Source organism: Rattus rattus, chromosome 15 (assembly GCF_011064425.1).
Source record: "Rattus rattus isolate New Zealand chromosome 15, Rrattus_CSIRO_v1, whole genome shotgun sequence".
NCBI lineage: Eukaryota > Metazoa > Chordata > Mammalia > Rodentia > Muridae > Rattus > Rattus rattus.
The window spans coordinates 39,644,269-39,660,261 of NC_046168.1; the positions used below are offsets into that span (position 1 = coordinate 39,644,269).

A 15,993-nucleotide genomic window follows, 5' to 3' on the forward strand; every position below is an offset into this window, starting at 1 on the left:
TTGGATCTTTCTCTTGACTATCAGGGTAAATTGCAGACTCTAAGAGCTTTGGAGGGGCAGCGCTGTTGTTGAAAAGTTAAATCTGGCTTTTGGTAGAGTCTGAGACAGTGAAGGGGAACCGGCATCATGAAGTTTCTATGGTTGGCTTTTCCTGGTTCCTAGAGCATCTTTTCTCTGGCAGGTGTAAAGTAGCATCACGTGGTAAGAACATCGGGCGAGTAATTGGATAGTGAGCCCTTAGGATCTAATAATTGCCAGGAAGATTCTGGGTGGTATTTCTTTATGGTCAAAAGCACGTTCAAATTCTTTCCCTCTTGTATCCCACGATTTTTAAATTAGGTAAATTTAATCTCTCTCCTCATGGCTCGGTGTTACTACAAGTTAAACATGCGAGTATTAATATTGAAAATAATTACCCTTTAAACAATATCTTGAAACACGATGTGGGGCACTTCCAATATATCCATAAAGCAAACAAGACAGCTTAATTGTTTGTTTCTCCAAGGGAAGGAGCTAAACCGGAATTAATTTGGTTCTGTCTGTGAAACAATTCGTTTGCTCTGCCTAATTCTGCCAATTAAAGAACTTTTCCCAGACATAATTAGCATGTAAATCAGCCGTGGGTAGCGAAGAGGGAGCGTTGGCCACCAGCGCGGGGTGGAGATGCCGGACGAAGGACCGATTGCCCCTGAGTCTGTCCATCTTTAGCCTAAATCTGGGTGTTAGAGAAGTCTCCGCCAAGAGAGCTTTTCTCACAAAGCCCGAGAGTTAGGAGGACGACACTTGGAGACAGCCCTCACCCAAGCCTCCAAAGCCTGAACAAGACAGTCACCTCCCATCCTCAATATTCCAGAGTCGCGCCCAGAGCCTCTGGCGCTGCGCGCGCACCTAGGGCCGCGCCCCCAACCACCGGGGATCTGTATCAGCTTTTGCTGGTCTGGGAAGGGTGGGGATAGCAGCCCCTGCTGGTAGTTTAGGAGAACAGCAGAATTGATTTTCCCATTTAATCATTCGGCCCACCCTTTCCCCAGGTGGTTTTGTTAGAGGAAAAAAGCCCGAGGGCGGGGGAGATGTTGAGGACGTTGTCACGTAGTCGTTTTTCTTTCCTGAGCACTCATGAGCAGATTTTTGCACACACAAGAATGCAAAGCAGGGAACGCGGACTTAGTGGCACCAAGCCCCAAAATGGGGAATAGGTACAATTTCTAATATGAAGCTTCTCAGCCAACCTGGGTCTGAGACTCCGATCCTCCTCCCCTCTGGCTTTTCTCCGCTGACCTAACGTGCAGTACAGATTGCTCCGGGAAATGCTCGGCCACCCGGCGTTACTTTCTTTGAAAGCTGTGGCCTCGGTGGGCACCATCTGCGAGACCTACTCTGGTAGCAGCAGCCCTGGCGCGCAGTTGTTTGCGGGGCGCAGCCGGCGCGGCCGCGAGAGCGCCGCGGCTGGGGGAGGGGACTGTGGTGCGGCCTGACTAGTTGGCACAAGCCCGTAACTGCAAGACTTCTTTCCTATTGTAAGTCCAAGCAGCAGAGAGAGGCCGTGCCTGCCATTCTTCATGCTTCATAACAATGGAACCTTGGAAATAGTTGCGATTTCCCTTTTCCAAGAAGCTGTGGACTCCCTTTGGTATTGTTTGAGTCTTATTTCTAAAGTTTACTCATTTCTAAGAACAATCCTCACTGCGGACTTTGAAACTAAGATAGTTTAAAACAGATCGCTGTCTTTAACCACGTTCTCAGCACAGTAGTTTATGTGCTTATTTAGCGAATGTTATGACCGAGTGTGTGTAGGAACTATTTTTAACCACATCGTCTTGTATCTAATTCATCTGGGTAGGAAGAGGGTCCATCACTTCCAGAACCAACCTCCTCATACAGTAATCAGAAATAGAAAGATTCGCCGACTCTTTTTAAAACTTTTCCATTTAAGAAAATCGATGGAGAAACTCTTGTAACTCGCTCCTCACCAAGTCTATTTTTATTTATTTTTCTCATTTGGCAGGGCTCAGCAATGCTGTCTGGGATATCTTTTCTTTTTCTTCTCCCCCCCCTCCCACCCCCCTGCTAGAGCAGCTGTGGGGGTGGGGAGACAGGGGCTGGGCTTCTCCTAGAGTCGCCCCCGCTGGGACCTCCCGGGTGAGCGCCCGGGGGAGGGAAGTTGAAGTGATAGGAAGCCGGGCTGTCGACTCGGCCCAAAGCTCCACCTGCAGCCGCACCGCAGCAGGTCTCCTCTTCCTTTGGCTTGCTCGCACTCTCTGCCTCCCTCTCCCTCTTCCTCCCTCGCACACAGATCACAGCTCTCCTTCGGGTCGGAGGAGACGCCAGCCCAGGGAGGCGGGGTTGCTGGAGGAGAGTCCGCTCTGCGCAATCCAGTCCGGGACTTGGCTCCGCCCGGAGCGTCGGCCTCTCCAGTGACACAGGAGTAGTGAGCCGCACGGGGTGAGGCTGCAGCCAACTCCGCTCCCCACGCACTCGGCTGCCTAGGCGCTCGGGACGCAGCAGAGGCGCTTTTCCGCGGTGCCGACTGCCCGAGATGCCCGCCTAGGAGCGTGCGGCCGCGGCCAGCGTCGCCACACCCGGGACACTGCACTCGGGGTTGCAGAGCCGCCCAGAGCCCTGCACCTCTGCCTCAACCCCTACCCCGCCCCCCGCCCTGAAATGACTAGTTAATGGGCGCTGGCACAGCTGAGGGGACTCAGAAGTGAATCCAAGTGGAATCTGGATTTGGAAAAAGAGTTTCTTGAGCATTTACCCTGGTCCTCGCTGGTTTTCTTCCTTTTCTGTTTTCCCCCCTTTTCTTTTCTTTTTCCTTTTTCAGTTTTTTTATTTTTAAAATTCTTTTTGGCCTTCCTCTCACCTCCTCTTCTGTCATTGGAGATGAACACAGCTCGCTTGCATCCCAGAAAGTAATCGCCGTGACTGTTGCCCCCAAAGAGACAAGCACACATGTAGGAATGACAAAGGCTTGCGAAGGAAAGAGCGCAGCTCAAGGCCCAGAGAGATCTTCTCGATAATGGATTACTAAATGGGATACACGCCGTGCCAGTCCGCTCCGAGCCGCGGCCGCCTGCCCGTCGATGCACCGAAAAGGTATGGCTATGGCATCCCTGGCGCCCCATCTCCTGGATCCAGGCTGGGGTGAGGGTCCCGGGGTTACCCCGGGTGCGCTTTGTAGTGCTTGTGTTTGATTTGGTCTCACGGCTCTGTCTCCTGAGCGTTGTCCCTTTCTGGGGGGAGTAGCCCCGAGTCTTGCCTTCAGCTCTTTTCAGTCCTGAACCCCAGAGACCCCGGGCTCCATGTCAGGAGCTTCCTCACCCGCGTCGCGCACACCACCGGCGCCGCCCCGGACCGAGACCGAGCGGGTGGCTGTCCTACCCAGTGGGGTGTGTGTGTGTGTGTGTGTGTGTGTGCGTGTGTGTGTGTGTGTGTGTATTACCGGAGTCTACGAGCTCACTCTTGGGCCAGTAAGGAGGAGAGCGGCCCTGGAGGGTGGGATTCTCTAAAGCGCCTGGTCCTGGTGGCGATTGCTGGGGAAGGGGAAAGGGTTCTGCCTTCGAGGGCTAAAAGGGGTTGGGGAGTACTCGGCTTTTTGTGTCCAGCCACAGGTTTGGGCTCTGATGTGGGAGAAATGGTTGTGCGGAGACGCTGGAGAGGAGATGAGGATCTTTTGTTATCAGTGCGGGGTCTGGGCTGGGCTTGGTTGAGTGCGTGAAACTTGTAATGGCCCTGAGCATCTGCGCGCCCTGTCTCTTGGTGGGATCCACTCTTCAGTCGCTGCTGGCACCAGAGGTTCCGGGCTTTGTTTGCAGGAGAAAGTGCCTAGGAACAGTGTCTTCCTACGGCGCGGCGCCCCCGCCCTATGTCCTGTCCCCTGCCTCAGCTCCCACTCGAGCAGGGCACCATTTGTCGCAGCTGCGTCTCTCTCTCTCTCTCTCTCTCTCTCTCTCTCTCTCTCTCTCTCTCTCTCTCTCTCTCTCTCTCTCTCTCTCTCTCTCTCTCTCTCTCTCTCTCTCTCTCCAAGCTAGGGCTGGCCCCTGCTGCGCCCTCCTCCAAGACCTGTGCGGTCCCTCTGGAGAAAAGATGAACCCCGGGAGAGGGAAGGGTGGGGAGACCTGGTAAGAGATAGATAGCTCTGGGCTTGCCACTCTGATGTAGGCTCGGCTGGGCTGCAGATTGTGGGTGTCCTGCTTGCTGTGTCCTGGAGCTCTGCCTCTGGGGCTGTGGGGAGCCTGAAGCAAGCTGGGCAGTTCCTTCTTAGCGACCCTCGGTGGATAGTGTCACTTCCCCCCGTTTGCCGCGTTTTACTTAGCTCCCCACGGAGGGAGACAGTGTTTGAAGCAGGATCTGAGGTCTCCCGCGGGCTGTACAGAACCAGGCTACTGTCCTGGTACTGCGTGTGTCAGGGAGAGAAACCGGACCCCGACATTTTTTTTCCCGCTCGATCGCCGCTCCTTTCCCAGCGCCTCCTCCCTTTTACAGTGCAGAGCCCCTGTACCAGGCGCTTCTGGAAAGTTTCTGTGATAGCTTAAGACTCCTGGAAACAACCAGACGAGGGCTCAGCGTGTTCATTCTGACCGCGAACGACTGAGCGGACAGCTGGGATGTGAGCAGGAGCTAGACGCCTGCCCACTGGAGGGAGGATGGTACCTCCTGGCCCGCCGCACTTGCTGGACCAGGTTCTCCAGCAACTGGAGAAGGGCCGTGGCGGGGGTGGGGGATGGGGGAGCGGTGTTGGGACGTATTAAATTCACGATGCTAGTGTGACCACAAGTGGCGGACAGAAGCTACTGGGAGGGCGCGTGTGGACACTGGCTCTAGCTCGCTGGCTCACGAGTTTCTGGCTCCAAGCGCAGCATCCCGAACCCCCTGCGCCAGGCGCAAGGCATTGCCGCTCGCACAGGGCCAGGTGTTTGTGAAGTGGAAGAAAGAGGAGCGATTGGAGGCGCTGTCCTCCTAGCCTGGGCAAGCGTTTCCAGGGCAAGCGTTTCCAGGGCTGGCCTCTAGCCTGTGGAGAAGTGGGCAGTCCTGCCGGCCATTCCGCCACAGTCGGTGCAGAGCAATTGTGGCTGCCTTGAGTGTGGTGACCAAGCAAAGCCACAGAGGGATCTGTCCCTGTTTACTCTGGATGAAAATCGAGTTACTACTGAATGGAATCCTTGAAAGGCTTAAAATTGGTTGAAACCTGGACACACACACACACACACACACACACACACACACACACACACACACCACAGAGTATTCATAACTTTTCTTGCAATTTAATTCCGTTGTAGTCTCAGAAAAGGCTATCGTTTAAGGACCCCTCACCTCTGGTTTTCATGCTTTTCTTGGGTAAGGAGGTTTTTGCCATGTTTATTCTTAATCCTGGTGATTTGGGCCTTCCTTCCCCTGGCGGACTTATATTTTGGCGTCAAATCCACCATCTGCTACTGTGATGGCAGGAGTTAGTGGTTTCAGATACATTAATTCTTTATTTAGCTCTATCCCCACCCCACCCCACCCCCTGTAGAGACTCCTGTACTGGATTTTTTTTTTTTTTGAATGAAATACCAGACTTTTTTTCCTCCTTACCCGAACAGCTACCAGAAGTCAAGATAGCAAGCGTTTTGTATGGTTTATAAACTCCACGTTTAGTCTTCCACAATAAACTTTTATTAAACTACTCCAGGCACCAAAGGTAATTATTAACCTAACCTTAAATACAGTGGCAGATCTGTGTCTCCCTCTCTCAACCTAAACTGTCTGTTAAAACTTAATTGCCTTAGCTGTTTGTATTAGGGTTACCCATTTCTGTTTACATAGTAACTCTTGGAATCTTCAGTAACCCAGACTTTGGCTTCATTCTTGAATGAAGGCTAATCTAAGCAAGGGGAAGAGGTGCAACAGATTTGAGACCTTGGTTTTTGTTAGGATTCTTTAGATTCATCTTGATGCAAAGAAGTATTCTATTTATAGTTCTCGTTTACTGCCGTTGGGAGTGATAGTCTCCCTCATGTGTTACCTTTTACAGCTGTGACCACTTAGCAATTGCCACATCCCCAAGAATACATGCAGTCTGCATAATGTTTCCCAGTCGTCCTAAGTCATTACCTTTGGAATCACCTGAAGAGTATGTGTTAGATACAATGCCTACATTTAAAGAGGGGGAAAATACATATGACCTTGTGTAGAACACTCAGGAAAATGATGAATGAACAAACGGATGAATGAGTTGTCAGGCATGGCTCACTATGTTCTTGTAGAGCAGGCAGGTTTTTGTGTTTCCTGTCACGAAAACAGCCAGTGCTTTCAAGTGAGTGGTTATTCCACAGTGATAATAAGGGATACTCTTTGTCCACAGATACACAACTCTCAGAGTTCTTTCCACATCTACTAGTGCTTTTTGCTCTCCTTTTAAAAGGGAGAATGTTCGAATTTCAAGGAGGCGTGTGACACTGCACCAGGGAAGCTGTGTTAAGGATGGATGGCAAGAGTTACCCAGGCTGTTGCCATTGAATAAAAATAAAGCAGCCCGGTTTTAAGAACTTGTACTAAATTTACAGTAAGCACCTATGCTCCGAATGGGCGATTGCACTTACATACAAAATGGGGGGGGGATACTTTTTTGCATAAGGAAGTTTGTATGGGACCCATACAAACTTAGGCTAGTTCTTTACAGACTAGTGTAAGGGGGCATGGATGGGTTGAAAGAACATTTTAGAACTAGCTTTGAGAGCTGGTATGCAATTCCATATGATTTGTTTACACAAAGGGAATCAGAGAACAAGCCAAACTAATTAAAATGCTGTAATTAGGCACCTGCCATTTCCCTCCACATCAAGTCTATGTCTACACTGCCCCTCCTCACCACACCCTCCCTCCGGTTAAGACAGTTTCTTGTCCTCCGCCCAGCCTGGATGTGCTTTGCTCTAGTTATTAAGAACCTTGTGTTATAGCACCTAGGTTTGTGCCAGGGGAAGGTGGAGCCTTGGAGCATCCTGCTGGGCCCTCCCCTAGCCATGCCTCTTCTCCTAGGGTATCCCGGAGCCAAAGAGCTCTGAGATATTTTTATTTCAGAGTGAAGGCTTTTCTCGTTTGCCTTAAAATGTACTGCAAGAGCAACCAAGCTATTCTCTCTGGCAACCACATGGCTGCCTCTTGGGGATATGGTAAGGTAGGGACGGGAGGGAGGCATTTAATCCCTTTGAAATGGGCAAATAAGATGTCAGACCCACAAACCTCAAGGGAGAAGCGAGTTCAGGGCTACTTAGCATGGGACTATTACAGAGTGGTATACACTCAAGGGCATCTCGCTTGGTGAAACAGGCAAGCTCTTGCAAAACATTTTTATTAGAGTAATTGTAATTGCAGTCATGGAGAATCGTAGTACACTGCCAGCACACCAATACCTATGTAACATGACCTCTTCTCCCAGACTTCTCCCTGACAGGAGAGTAACTAGCCGGGCACACTGAGTAGGTAGCTCTTCTTGGACCTTATACACACCTCAAATCTAACATGTTCAGAAAGCATTATTCTAGCTCATTCTACCCAAATTAGCTTTTTCCATCACCTCCACGGTGGTAATTCCAAGAACTGCTCATGTCCAGAGCCTATGCTCAACCCCTGCTTCTTTTATCCCACAGGCTCGTTGCAGTGGCATACTCCACCTTCAGGACAGACACGCACTGTCCGTCTACAACTCCCTGGCCCTCATATAGTCCTCCTCTGCTGGGCTATCCAGCATCCCAGTTAGTTGTCCAGCTTCTGCTTTTGGCTCCTACCAACTTCTCAACACAGCAGCTAAAACGCAGCAATAATTAAAAGTAAAGAAATTCCTAGGCCAGCTCAGCCAGCCTGTCTTTCCCTACTAAAAGCTTAAGTTCTTCCTCTGGCACAGAATCTGCGCTCTGCCCTCTCCCTGGTTTCCACTGCTCTTTGAGTTTACCTGCACCTGCAGGCATGCAGCCCTAGAAGTCTTTTATGGGGATCTTTTTTTTTTTTTTTTTTAAGATTTATTTATTTTATGTATGATACACAGTAGCTGTCATCGGACACCAGAAGAGGGCACCAGATCACATTACAGATGGTTGTGAGCCACCACGTGGTTGCTGGGAATTGAACTCAGGACCTCTGGAAGAGCAGTCGGTGCTCTTAACCGCTGAGCCATCAGCTCAGATACCACTTTCTTAGCAAAGCCTTTCCGTGCACCTGATTTATTTGACTTCTGACTTCCTACCCTCATCTTCCAGAACACAATACCAAGAGGGTGAGTGGTATCTTTACGGTTTATTATCCCCATCCCCTTAACAAAGAAAATCCTGCCTGCTCCACCACAGGCCTTCCATGCTGTGTTTGTTGCATGAATAATGAAGGCATCTTTTTCTTTTTAAAGATGTATTTATTTTTATATGTATGAGTCTTCAGACACACCAGAAGAGGGCATCAGATCCCATTACAAGTGGTTGTGAGCCACCATGTGGTTGCTGGGAATTGAACTCTGGACCCCTGGAAGAGCAATCAGTGGTCTTTACCAATGAGCCATTTCTCCAGCCCAAGAGGCCATCTTTTTGTAGATAAGGAGCCTAGTATTACCTCTTTTTCAGCCTTGTTTTTCTTCTGTCTCAAATGAGATGCTTCCTTCCTGCAGGCATGAGTGTTCATCTGCTGGCTTCCTTGTACACAGACACGGTTTCTCCTCTCCTGTTAGTGGACTATTCACAGCGTGTTGTTTTTCCAGTCTTGATAATGGATTGGAGTCTTTTCATTCCCACAGGCTCACCCAGCCCCCTTTTAGGGCCAAGAGTACACATCTGTTAGACACCTGGTTGTAGCTGGAGGAGGTCTGAACTAGGGAGAAATCAGCTTGCCAAGAAATGGAGCTAAGAAGTAGCCAGCCAGCACTTGGGGCCTGAGCTTTTGACTCTCGTCTCATTTGCTCGGCATTCCAATCACTGACTACTGAACTGTTTTCTTCCCCCCAATAATTTTTTCTGGTGCGGGGGAAAATGTAATATCCCTGTTAGCCTTCGTCTTTGCCCTGTGCCAGAACAGCTGTTAGAGAACACAGACCTGGAAGACTGGCTCTCCAGGCTCTTATTTTCTTGGAGGAGACATGCTACTTCCCTGAAGCTGCATTATGTTAAGTGAGTTCTAGGAATTGTAAGCCCATTCTTCACCTTGAAGGGCCACAGATAGAATGATATGAAATAATATGAAACGTGATTATATCTCATAAAATAACTGGCAGTTTGAAAAGTTTGATGTCTAGTCTTCTTTTTGTCTCAGACCCTGGTATAAGGCAGGCTATACATTGTCTTTTGGATCATCAGATGAGCATTGTGTACTGTTGGCATGGCCTGAATATAAACCACATTATGAAAATTAACAATTTCCTGAGACCCATAGAAAACACACAGCCCATTTCTAGCATGCTACTGCAGTGTGGATGGTAGCTGTATCAATCAGAATGTCAGCTGCATCAAGTAAGGATTGCTTTCAATATGACCATTACTGGGAGCAAGGTCATGAGAGTGGCAGTCTGCCAGACGTTATAGAAGAAAAAAAAATAGGGACAGAATTCTTCTGCAATCAATGTCAATGCAGCCATTAATGTAGAACAGATATGTCAGGGTGAACTAAGAGTTCTGAAGGAAGTTTCCATATTTGCAGTAACAAGGGCAAATTCATTGCGGTTGGGGAAGTTCAGTCTACAGGTGGGATGCAGTGGACAGGTCCAGAAGGTCAAAATTAGCGCGTGCACGCACACGCACACGCGCACACACACACACACACACACACACACACACACACACACACACACATGCGCGTATCTGTGTTTGGTAATTACAAATCGGCTGACATTGTTCCTTCTGTCTCGGTTTCCGTTTGTAAACCCTGAGAGTGTAAGAGTTTGTAGAGGCTAAGGACTAGGCAGGCTAACACCTGCAAATAGCACAATGCCTGGCACACGAAAGCGCTCGTTCAACACAAAGGCTTACTTTTATGTGGGTAACTACAGTCATGGAAAATGGCCTGGGAATTGGTTTCAGAAACACTGATTCTGCTCTGTGGGGGCAGAGAACAGAAGGAAGTGGTGGCGGATCTGCAATACAGAGAGAGGATACAAAGGAAACAGCCCTTGGACCCCAAAGGAACAATCACCCATGAGCCAGCCACAGTGTTATGAGCTTCGAAGCGTGTGAACAGTTTTTCTCAGAGGAGGAGGGGCTGTGATCCTTTTCTAGGGATATCACACCCAAACATGAGAAGGGAGGCACAGGCGAAACATCACAGCACTGTACAGCTAAAACAGTAGCAACGTCGGGGGCCGGGTGGATCTTCCCTGACCACACTTGGAATGAGTTTGGGAAGAAGAGGGTCTCCAAGCTTCCTCCAGGTCAAGTAGGAAGTGGTGGGCCACCTGGAGCAGAGCCCAGAACTTACTGGACTGATTGATTCCCTCCCACCAAATCTGAGAGTCAAGGGACAAGACTTATCAGTGAGGAAAAAAGAAAATCTGATTTCTAAGACACAACAGAAGGATAAATAAACTGATACTATCACCACAGTTCCCTGAGGATGCTACCTGTCTGTGTCCTCCAGGACCCCCTCCATCCCTGAGAATTACAATTATTTTCAGCTCTGGGGATAAGGAGGCTTCTCAAGTTGTGTAAGTGGAGAGGCCGTGGGAAGAGTGAAACAAGTCAGTAATTAACATGCCCCAAAGAGTGATGGGCTAGCTCTTTCCAGGCAGCAGACGAGATATCTACTACTTTGAAAGGGTGATTAGCAATAGATATTTCCACATAGGTACCACCTTTAGACTTGAAACTTCCTTTAACATGGCAAGGTGCGCTTCTCGGTGGTTTCCAATTCCTCCTCGGCCAACCTTCTGCCATGACTTGATTTGATGCCTAGATAGACCAGGACAGGAACTGGCATTTTATACAATAAAAGCATCCCTCTGGAAGAAAAATCATTGTATGGACCAGAGAAGAGGAAAAAGATCTCTTAATTACTGTGTGATGCTGTGTGGTAGTTCTACAGATGAGGAGTCTGTGATGGGTCCTCCTTTCCTTCTCCCTTTGGGTACTTTTCCCATATGGAAAGTAGTCATCTTCTCATTGGCATTATGGTATCGGCAGTACTGCCTTCCCCTTTCCCAGACTTTTAATGCCCTAGAGTCAGATAGCCAAGTGAACACCAACAGACCCAGTATGGGGGGCATACTCCTGTCCCCAGAATGGAATACTTCATGACAGTCACATTCTGCAAACACCCTCAGGTGACCCAGTCCCTGCCCTTCCCCCTTCCTCACTCTGAGAAGCATGTGACTTCATTCACATATTTGGGGGTTTGAATGCATTTATTCTAGGGCCCCAGGTACCCAGGTGGGAAACTCTTCTCTCCTGCATTCATCTCACTATTGTAAAAACAAGTGAGTATCTGAGTCACTAGGCAGAGTCTCATCCCTGCATAGTGAATGAGCAATAGAAAGGAAATCACCCAGAGCCTTTGAAACTCCAGCGCTTGTAGTGGAATGGCTGGGGTTTTTTTTTTTTTTTTTTTTTTGAAAGAATTCTTGTTAATGGCTTTCGAGATGGAATCTGTGCTAATTCTGTTCATACGATGAATGATGGTCCCAGCTAGACACCATCGCGGGGATCTTCATCTATTAATCATGGAGGCTGCTTTCTTATTCGGTTGCCATAGTTTCAGTGCCTCAGCTAGTATTGGGGTGTCTTGGGAAAGATTTGAGGCACCAGGGCTTGCAAGCCTTGCAGTTATTTTGGCAGCGGGTGCTCTGGAAGAGCTGCAAGCTGCTTCTGGTGTAATTCAGCGCTAGATTAAAAGCGGCAACTCCTGAGAGCCTCTCCCTGGACCTTGTTATGTGTACGTCCAGCTGGTATTTACTCCAGGATTTGCCTCTTCCTCAGTCTTGAAAGAATTCCTCAGTGAAAAAGATTACAGTCCAAAGGCTGATGTCACCTTCATCCTCCCGAAAGGAGGCAAAGGGGACCTCCTCATCAAGGGCTATTCCTAAGTGTGGAGGTAAACAAAGGTATCCCTGACTTTGCTGACAATGTCACCTTCTCCTAGCTTGGTTTGGGCACTGCCGGTTGCTAAGTAAGTTCAATGACATCATTAGGGCCACGCCTTGTGTTTAGCTTTGCAATATAAAGGTTTGACCCTTACTTCAAGTTTAATCCTCACCATTTTTAAATCTAATATTTGCTGAGGCATTTGAGGCCATTTTGTTGTCTTTTACAACAAAGGGATAACCTTGGACCAGCGGGCCTCATGACCACATCAGCTCTCCAGCAGATTAACATTTTCATTTGTTCGTTATTTTAATATTTTGCCTCCGGGCTGCTGATTAGGGAAAGTTCTCTAGTTGAGTGTGGCTACCTCAAGAAGACATTTGGAGGGAGGCAATGCTGTGGAAGGGAGACAGGCTGTGGTGCTGTGCCTCCTGTGTGAGGTAGGCCACAACTGGCGGTCCTTACCCAGTTTGGCCCTGTGTCACACATGTTTATATGCGTTTCAAAGTCTTAGTTCCTGTTTCTCAAGTGGACTTTCTGGAACTCCTACATGTCCAAGCCAAGCAGCTTGATTCCTTTGTAGATTAAAACATAGAAAATGAAATCTTACACTGGAAGAAACAAATTGGGCTGAATTCTGGGCATGCAAAGCAGCAAGTGAAAATCCAGGAGACACAGAAGAAGCAAGCTTTGAAATCATTACAAATGGGGACTAATCTAGAAAATTAGTCATTTAAGAAAAAAAACCTAGAAAATGACTAGTTTTTATTTCAAAGTGAGCTTCAAAGCAGCCATTCTAAATTTCCCCAGACCTCACTTGCCAAAATGCCTGCGCAAATCAACAAGCATTTTGAATGCACACGCCAATTCTAAAGACACTTCCCTTACCCAACCACACTGAATGATTGATTTTAGAGACCAATAATGTGAAGTAAATGAAAAGGTTAACATGGCCGTAATTGCTACTGGCTTCACCAGGCTTCTGGGCACCCAGATTCCTTGTGGAGAAACACTTTTAAGTGTCACATCAGTTTTTGATCATGTGGTCTGCCTCTTTTCCACATAGGTTGCAATTACTGAGTGGCCATGTTTCACCTCCCCCTCATGTATCCCTCAGAAGCAAAGAAAGCATGCTTTTGTAAATTCAGAACTCTAGACCCTTGATTTGGGGGAGGAGTGAAGCAGGGTAAGAAAGTGTTCCTGCTCATTTTGCAGTACTCTGCACGTGTTCGTTTGCATATGTGGACATATACACAGAAGCATAGGTTCACATGCACACACACATGCAATGTGCACACACATGCACACATCCATGTTCAGATGCATGCACATGTACATGCATATATATGCATTTATATAGAGATGGAGGGGGAAAGTAAAGGGGAAAAAGATCAAAGCTTTTTTCTGTTTCTAAAAGGATTTCAGTAAATTTAGTTCATTGCCCTCTTGATGGTAAAAAAAGATCGTGGCTACCACTTGGTCCAGTTAAACAAAATATTGCAATGCAATTTTTAGAAAAAAAACCTATTTGGTGCTTTCTGTGTGGGTGTCAATCAAACACCAAGTGGATTGGGAGCAAGTTTGATGATCACCAGTGTTGCGGGATGGGGTAGTAACTGTATTTAGGTGGAACATTTTGCACAATAGGGTTGCACGCATGTGCTTCATAAATTACTAGGCAAAGAAAACCACACTGGGTTCTCAGTGTGATAGAATGATCCTGCCTCCTCACCCGAATGGCCATGTAAAGAGAGTAACAACCAGAATCCTATAAACCATGCACGGAACCTTTGAGTCTGAAGAACAACTACCTTTTCAAGATTTTATCTGTTCTATCTTCTGATATTTACTAGCTCTATGCTGGATTCCTATTTCTTCCAAAGAATAAAATAGGACTTTGGGTAATGTCCCAATTCTTTCAAACAAAAGCATGCTATATACAGGAGGCTGAGGACCAAGCAGCCGTTCCTGTGCCCAGAAGCACTTTTAGTGAGTGCTAAACATAATGCTTGGGGAACTTTGAAAACTCGGGAGGAAACAGGGTCTAACTCTTGGTTAGAAGACTTTTTCTGTGTCATGAGTTTTACATGATCAAGTTTTACAGAGATGAAGAAATTGAATTATAAATGTTAATGTGCTATTTACATTCAACTTTTAACTGGAGAGCCTAATAAAAGTTAGATATAATATATAAATGCCAACTTAAGAATTAAATTTCAGTCTGAACAATCATTCTGTAGCTTATATGAAACCTTAATGACATATAGCCCCATCTAGTTTAGCATAATTTGTGCTTATGAATTATAAATGCTTAGCTTTTATAATTAGACCTACCCATCTGTAGGCATCTTAATGAGAAATCACCAAAATTGAATTGATTTGTAATATCCACTCTACTGTGCTTGAGCATCGTGATTACCCAAGGTAGTTTCCAGAGCCATCTCCCACAGCATGCAGCAGCAACATTCTGTGGTGGGATCCATGTTTGACCAGTGGAGAGATGTCGGAAGTGAAAGGAGGCAGTTCATAGGGAGCCAAGAGTATGTGCATGTGTATGCACGCAGTTCTTCACATGTGTGCTGGGTAGGTACATGGAGGTCAGAAGACCTCTGTTTTAAGGATGTGGTTCCCTCTTTCCCCTTTGTTTTGAGACAGAGTCTCTCCTGCTTCTGCTACTCTGTACTCCAAGCTAACTGGCCCAGGAGCTTCCAGTCAATGATTGCCACCACATCTGGCTTCTTACATAGACTCAGGATTAAACACAGCTACTCAGGCTAGTACAGTAAGAGCTTTCTATTGGCCAAGCCATCTCCCTGGCCCTAGATACCTTTTTAAGAGATGCACATAACCCAGGGACATTTCTATTAAAAAAAAATCAACATTTATATACAAGGTGTTTCCTCTCATTTGTGATGAGGGGAAGTTGAACATCTTGAATATGCTGATTAATTAATTCTCCAGGGATATCTCAGAGGGTGGAGCTTTTTTGTGTCACATTTTACTGGGCCTAGAACACAAGCCCTGTTACTATTGCCCAACCATATCCATTTCCCAAGAATAAAGAGGACAACATTTGCTGTGAGAAAACAGCCACATCCAGGCCTTCAGCAGATCTCACTAGCACACCAGGTGTGGAAGAGAAGCCTTCGAAATGTCGTGAATAGCTTGGCATTATCACATTATTATTGAAATGCAAATTCTTCGCAGCAGAAATGAAAGGGCCAAGACCATGTATTTTCTTGTGTATTATCAATCCTACCTAGCCTTATAACCTTACCTGGAGGGCTTGTTCTATGAAAAGTATTCATGATGTGCACACCCCAGTGCATCGCCCATGTTTACTGTGCACAGCACCCGCTCCCAAGTATGGCTACAACTTGTCCCTATCCTCAAAGGAAAAGATGGGCTGCCAGCCGTGAGCTGCACCTATGGGGCCCTTCTGTAAAGGAAGGCCTTCCTTTCAAGCATTCTTGCCAAGTCCTTCATCAGAACTAGTTGGCCGCATTGATCACAGTCAAGAGTGTTAGTAATAAGGACTCATTTATACACTGCCTATACTGTGTATTTTTTCCAAAGCGTGTCAACAAATGTTGCCTCATTTCAGATCATTACAACTTCGGGTTGTAGGGCAGGTATGATAATGGGTTAGGCAGGGCAGGTGGCATTATGCTCAATTTAAAGATGAGATAACTGAAGGTTAGAGAGGTCAAATAATTTGCCCGAGAGAGCGCATCTCTGATAAGAGAAAGGCCTGGGACAAGGTCTTTAACCTTTAGAGCCTCTCCTCCCCCCAATCTAAAAGGTCATGGTGTTGATTACTCAGAACTTTCATAATTTGTAAAAGGAGGACAGTTTCTCGCCACAGACATTCTCACCTCTGCCTGACTGCACTTTGAACCCTGATATGGAACACATTTAGAAGCTGTCTGAGAATGCCCGTAGAGGCCGCAGAGCAATTAGGTCC

The 15,993-nt window shown here is 47.3% G+C and overlaps 1 protein-coding gene across 4 annotated transcripts in view; it reads left to right on the forward strand.

Annotated features, from left to right (window-relative positions):
* Positions 1 to 2,151: 2,151 nt before the first annotated feature.
* Sema6a (semaphorin 6A) overlaps positions 2,152 to 15,993 on the forward strand; it is a 120,291-nt gene continuing 106,449 nt past the window's right edge. The window contains exon 1 of one of the 4 annotated variants that reach the window (XM_032885791.1): positions 2,152 to 3,093. The gene's annotated coding sequence lies outside the window, so the exon portion shown is untranslated. The remainder of the gene's footprint in view (positions 3,094 to 15,993) is intronic. The other 3 variants (XM_032885788.1, XM_032885787.1, XM_032885789.1) reach the window with 3 other exon arrangements.